Below are 7,522 nucleotides of genomic sequence, written 5' to 3'. Positions count from 1 at the left end.
TTTGGACATATTGCTCAATTGCTCAATGTTAATCAGATATCGCAAGTCTTCTTTTTACTTGTTCATTGTACATAATTTTTTCTAACATTCAATTGTCAATGAACACGATACTTAAAATGAACTTGTGTATACCACGTCCTGGGGAATTATCAATAGATGGGCTTGCAGGGGCCATATGAATCCTCGTTGCATGCCTTTCTCTGTCTTTCTCATTCTAGCATTCTGAAGCTAAACTTGATGTTCAGCAGATGTCCAGAACATATCAGATCATAAGATTTCAATTAAGTTTAAGATTCTTGCCATATTAGTTTGCAAGTAATCTCTTGACAGATGAACAGACCTTGGAATTTTACATATGTAAATTAGTAATACTGTATTTGAATTTTGTCTTTTCCCTTTCACATTTAAGTACACTAGGTGATTGTAATTTCCAATTTGTTGGGGTGCCATTATCATAATTGAGAAGTAAAAAAAAAACATAGGTTTATATAAGGTAATTATTGTCAAGTGTACAGAGTACAGTGAAATTCTTGCCTGCATGCAGTCAACATCATGTTGCCATTCTCTGGCACCACGATTAGTTGAGTATAACAACCTTGCTTTGAAACTTTAGTCTTCATTACGTGAAAAATCTCACAATATTTTTGGCATAACAATAGACTTTTAAAGTTAGGTGAAAATAGGCAGCTAGTCATTTGATCTGTAGATATTTTTCTTTATCTATGCATATACATAATTGTTAGAATTTTGACTGTGCTTGGTATGCTCTACCTCCATTTTCCCTTCAGCTTGAGAAGACTTAGTAATCACATGGGGAAATTGTACAGGTTTGTCACACAAAAGGCTCATGTTCTGTATGGGGATTGTGTCCAAGGTCTGAGCACTAAGAGACAACAAAAGACAAATAGCAAGTCTAATACAGTCTGATACAGTAGTACAACAAAATCATTCCAGGTTGGCACCTGTTTTGCATACAGTACTGCAGAGGTAAGGATCATCCATTTGTAAAAATGTTGTTTTTAAAGTTTGTTTTTAACTTCTCTAAATGAGTAGAATCCATTTATTCTTTCAGAATAAAAGCTTAAAATCAAAACCATAGAGAATCATTTTCCTAAGAGGTTTGTTTAGTTGCTCAAGTGCTAAGTTTCTAATGAGGGTCTTTGCTTGAAAGAAATCATCATTTTTATCATAACCACAATGATGTCATTTGTGACATGACATATGAGTCAGATGTTTTTTTAAACCATGTACAGTACCATAATAATGGCCAAAAGCTATAAGGTGGTGTCCACAATAAAACACATGCAGAAAATGGTGACATGATGATTTTGTGGGAAGTTGGGGTAGAAGTAATTGATGTTAATGAATTGATTAATTAATTACCAGTCTAACAAAATGGAGCGAAGCCCACTTTGTCCCATGACATCAACAAAATAATAATAAAAATGTAACCAACTAAAATAAAAACAATTCATAGAAACAAAAACAAATGTGATAAACAAATTCAAAATGCACCAAAATGAATTAATAATTCATTCCAAATAGAATACTAGGTAATATATCTTGGCTATAATAACTCTATACCTGCAATCTTGATGATCTGACTTAATCTTTAAAGAAATCTTTATCTCTTCTGTATATAAGCCAGTCTTTGTCCGTCAAATTTTTTTTATTGTAGGACCACCATCAGACATTGCACTTGCATGCTAAACAGGTGGGATATGTCAAATCATATGTCTTACATGTTATGATTTTAGGCTTCACAAATCCAGAAAATTTCAGAAGCTTCAAGAAAGACCTATGGCCTACATACTGTATATAAAGGCTTTGTCTTAAAAAAATACCAATAAGGGAAAAGAAAAACACCAAAGCCCTGGTCAACAAAGGAATCAATCCAAAAATATTAAAAATCTTCAATAACAAAACAAGAAACATAATATCAGAGAAGGAGCAAAATATCAAAACTGTTATTAAAGATGAAAAGTGTTAAATTGAAAATCCAAATACTAATCTGTGAGAGAAAGGGTCTAAAAGCAAAAATTCCAAAATCACAAATCAAAAGACACAAACCTGACAAGCAGGGAACACCTGTATTCACTCAAGACAAAACTGTAAAAGATTTTAATAAAAAAGGATCAGGAGATTATAGACATGGTTGAGTAAACATGCAAGAGTTGAAACCAGCAAAGACAGTCAATCAGTCATCAAGTTTAAAATGCTAATCAAATAATCAAAGCCTTTTAACCAGAAAAAAGTAATAGTTTGTACACAGGAATAGACAAATCAAAATAACATAATACACACCAAAATGGGAACTGTAATATCGGATACTATGGCATACGAAATGCTGGTCTTTATTCAAGTACTCAAGATGACATCGTATGTCATATACTCCCATGGGTTTTGGGAAAGATCACCGGGGCAACAATTGACGTGCTTACATACACAATATAGCATTGTAATAAGACATTATCAAGATTAAACACTGTAAATATTACATAAAGAACTGAATGTAAAAATCATAATCATTGGGGCCCAAAATCATATAATTCATGTACAACATGTACTTAACCTTAAGGAAACCAACAAAAATGAAAGAAAACAGCACATTATAACAACACCAAGGGAACCAAACAAAAGAAGTCGAATTAGTTAATTTCCTCAGAAGTTTGGTAAAGGCCCTTAAATATGCCTCAAGAATAACTGTGTCAGGAGGCCCCAACTCTTTAATATTATGACACAGTTGGAAAATGTTTCTTTTTAGGATCAGGATATGGAAGAAGAAAACCTAATGGTCTGGGATGAAGTAGAGTTCTAAATGCAATTAGAATTCTAAAGAAACCTAAGACAAATTGTTGTTACATTATAATAAATTCCTAACTATAAATCAGACCAAACATTAGTAAAATAAAAAAAAAACAATGAAATTCAACCATGCACCAAAATCTTTACTCATAGTCTGAAACTATTAGCAATAAGTTTTTACCCTAGGTTTTAAATATCAGTTAGAAAACTCTCAGAAGAGTGTCTGGAACCTGCAATCTTGGACAACCCAGAAGCCCATGACACTGACCCTTATACCAGTGACCCAATTATGTCACATGTTGTGACTTCCAGTTGTCCCATGGTGGCAACAGGAGCAGTTACTAACAACAAAAAGACTACAGGGTGCCCAAAAATGGTGGCATCAATGAAAAACAAAACCGGAGAGTGGGAAAAACAAAACTATAGTGTTCAACAACTAACAGCTTCAAAATGAAACTGAGTAAAAACATAAGTACATAGTTAAATTTAGCATGTTTTCAAATCCCCACATACTCAGAGGAAGACCAATTAAGCAAAAAGTATGTACTGTAGGTCAAGGTGTTCACAATCTTGACATCTTTGTTTAGCAGTGCATGCAACTTGCATTAGATCACTTCAAGTAAAAAATATAGTCCTGAGACAGGAAATGACTAATCTAACACCATAGGTTAAAAACGAAAACTTTTCAATTCTGCTTCAGTAAATTATATTGCAGCAGTCAGTAACGAATTTGCGTTTTGCATTTTGTAATAAACTGCAGAACTAGCCTCTCACTTAGAGTTGGTTACTACCTCATTCAATATTTCCTGAAAAGGCTTCCATTCTGGCTGGTCCTAACACATGATTCAGCAAATACATGAGAGTTCACTAAGTAGACGCTTAACCAAATTTTCTGATTATTACTGTAGGCAGAAGGCACATGCACACTTCAAACTGATCTTACTGTATGTGAACTGTTTAAAGCTAGACTTTACATTAGCTTTTTTTTTTTGCTTGATGTTTACACACTTAAATATCAGTTTCTTCGCTTGTCATTTCTAATTTTTGTACATTAATTTCATTGTTGTGCCTTCTGTTGCCTGAAATAAGTAAACTTAATTAACAAAACTGCTTTACCTATATGGCTCTTTCTTAATCATTTATCATGTTTAATTTTATTACAATTTGTTTTTTGTTATCCCTTCAACAAACTCTTGCTAAAAATGATCTTCATGGATTATTAGTTGCTTGCAATTAAATTGCTAGTCTTTGTAGTATTTGTACAACTTTATGCAAACGTTCATAATTAGAAGAAATATTTGGCCACCTGTAGGGTCCTTATAGTGCAAAAAAGAAAACAAACAAAAAACCTTGCAACACAAACTGACATTATTCAGAATATCAACCAATAATATGAAACTGTCAAAAATATGCAGAATATGCCTTTTAGTACCTTTAAAGTAACAACATTTCCTCACGATTTTATATAAAATGAAGAGTGGCAATGACAAATTTTGGGTTGCTTTAATTTTTTAAAATGCAAGAGGTTTGGTATGGACTGAAGAGAGAAAATGAGAGTACATTTTATAATAATATAATTAAACCCAGAGCATTATAGTGCCACAGTGGTTAGCATTGCTGAGTTGCAGTGTTTTGGACCCCATTTAGTTACTGGCTTGGGTGCCTTCTTTGAATGAGTTTTACAGTCAAAATACCTGCTGATTAATAAATATAAATTGTCCCAGTGTTAGTAGGTGCATGAGTATGCCCTGTGATAGATGGGAACCCTATCTAGAACCTTGTTCTAGCTTTGCGTCCACTGATGCTGGGATAGGCTTTTGCTTCCTCTACAAAAAATGTGTTTAGAAGTTGAATATATTAATATGTTTTTTGCACTAATCACTGAGCATTTAAATAAAATCTATAATTTAAACAATGGAGGAAATGTTTACCACAAAGAAGTATGTACCATGCTAAGCAGAAAAATGGCTGGGAATTGAGCAATCACTTTTTATACAGTGAAACATAATGATGGCCACCAGGAAACACATGAGTTGTGGATTAGGTAAAACAATTTCAAAACACTATAGACTAAAGACAAGGGGAATAGGGAGGTTAAAACATTAGAAGTACTCACAGAAGAAATAAAGTTGAAAACAGGAACTAGTTAACTAAATTAATGAAGGTGATATACTACTGAAATTGAGCAGGACCTGAAGTGAATAGGTAAAGGCTGAGAAGGAAACCAGGATTAGAAATCTATGTAAGGATCAGCTTTAATTGTTCTTTCCTGGTTTTCACATCACATATCCTGATCTGTTTCCAGTGTACTTGCTTGCGCTTCTTGATTAGGAGGGGTTGCATCTCAAATTGTTGAGGCCCTGTCCATGTTACACAGACTAAGGCCAGAAATTAATGTTTGTCACATGTTCATGTGAAGCAGTTCTATTGGTCACTACCTAAGGCTTTTGAACATGTATGAGGATGGACTCATGGATTGACTTGTAAATTGAAAACTGTGTCAGATGATTTAGCTCCTGCTTGATAACTACCCTATATTACAACAACAACAGTACTGCTGCCACAGTACTGAGCCATTATTCTGTAACTATCTGATCGTTTGAGTATGACCTCAGATTTAGGAATGCTAATTCTTGTCCTGATTGCGTCAAACTCAGTTCAATAAGGAAATGGAGATGACCTGAGATCCAAACCTCAAGTAAACATTTTTCACGTTGTCATTATGGGGTGTTGTGTGTAGAATTCTGAGGAAAAAAATGAATTTAATCCATTGTGGAATAAGGCTGTAACATAACAAAATGTGGAAAAAGTGATGCGCTGTGAATACTTTCTGGATGCACTGTATGCTGTGGCATTCACTTTAGGATCCATTGGTGTTAAAAGGCACAACATGTGCAAAGAAAACATTTCCTCCACAATTATACCACTAACAGCAGCCTACCTCATTAACACAAAGCAAGATGAATCCATGAATTCATGCTGTTTACACCAAATAAGCAAAAGCAACTATATGAAAATATTAAGCAACACTTGTAAAGTATGAATGCCTTATTGAAACACATCATGGGCACACATGGGGCAGACAGTGCTTCATTATTAATGTGCTAGACTTTTATGAGGAATAAAGAAAACTATTTGATCAGAAGAGTGCGTACAATATTATATACTATTTTTCAAAATGTCTTTGATAAAGTGCTTAATGTGAAGCTAATGGTCAAACTGAAACAAGTGGGCATTCAAGGAGCACTGTATAGTTGGCATAAAATTGCATCAAACACAAAAACATTTTTTAAAATTAAGAAGTATTAAAAGAGTTGTTCCTCAGGGATCAGTTCTGGGGCCGCTCGTCTTTTAATGTATGTAAACAAACTTGATAAAAATATAAATTACAAGTTTGTTAAATGTTGTAATGACACTAAACTATATGGTATGGCTAATACCACACAGGCAACAGAATTATTGCTTGCTGATTTCAGATTTCAGCAGGTATGTAAAAGATAAAAGCTAATATAAGTAAATAAAAAGTGAAAAAAATGGGCAGCAAAAATGAATACACAGTAAAGGGAACTTTGGATCTTTTCTCCAAACTAAATCACCGGGCAAAAAACTGGAGGCTAAGAATTCAGCAAAAGACAAAGAAAAAAAACTACACCATACTCTTTTTTTTCATCGACAGAAAAGAGACTCTTTCACAACTGATTGCTTCAAAATGTTTAAACTGTATTAAAGTGGTATTAAAAAGTCATGACCTTTGCTGTTTTGCTCTAATTCTTTAAAGAATTAGGAAATTATCCAAAGTATTTCTAATAAATTAACTGTTTTTCAGGCAGTGTATTCACCAACACAAAACACAAAAAGATCAGTGATTGCCTGATTGTCCAATATCAGTGGAGCACCAGTATTGAATAATCAAAACCCAATTGTTCTATTTTCAGTACTAGTGTAATATTTTAAGCAGATTGAACTAAAAGACCTTCTTCTGGAATTTGCAAACTTTTGAAATCCAAACCAGATAAATAGCAGGTGATACTCAGAATGTCTTGTTAGCAACACCAAAAATATAATTGAACATATAGATTAGGCTCAGAATCAAGTCATTATTTTAATTTATCATCGTAGTGCATTCAGTACTGTTCAGTCATATTTGTTTGTGAAATAGAGTAAACATGGGAGTTTGTTCCAGACTAATTTTGTGGTTTCACAATTGTCTTATGAATTTAAGATTTAAATGTTTTATTTCAGCCTTATCAACTACTAATATACTGTAGGTACCTCCCTCGTTATTCTATATTTTGCCAAACTGGATGTCTAACTGGTATTTTGATATTGAAATGCTGTATACTGATGACAATTCATTGACTTTTTTATTTCCAAAAACGTAAGACCAACACAAATGTTTTTAAACTAAAGTACACAAACAACCTACAGATGTTAAAAAGGTAGCGGATAACCAAATGGTAAACAAACAGAATATTTTCTTGAGCATTATGTAAAGGTAATATTCACTGCAATGTAGGGCACATGATTAGGGTGTCTAGTGTGTATTTATACTTTGCATAAATCATAATATGTGTAATACATAATACAAGATTTATTTATGTTACATGTTATATGCCGTACTATATAATATTTATATATTTTATATATAATATAGTTGTGTGTGTATTTTGCTTTTTTTTAGTATGTAAATCGTATTTTTTTCTTAAGAAAAGGTAAT

The sequence above is a fragment of the Polypterus senegalus genome, chromosome 15 (genome assembly GCF_016835505.1).
Source record: "Polypterus senegalus isolate Bchr_013 chromosome 15, ASM1683550v1, whole genome shotgun sequence".
NCBI classification, from domain to species: domain Eukaryota; kingdom Metazoa; phylum Chordata; class Cladistia; order Polypteriformes; family Polypteridae; genus Polypterus; species Polypterus senegalus.
This window is presented reverse-complemented; position numbering follows the sequence as displayed.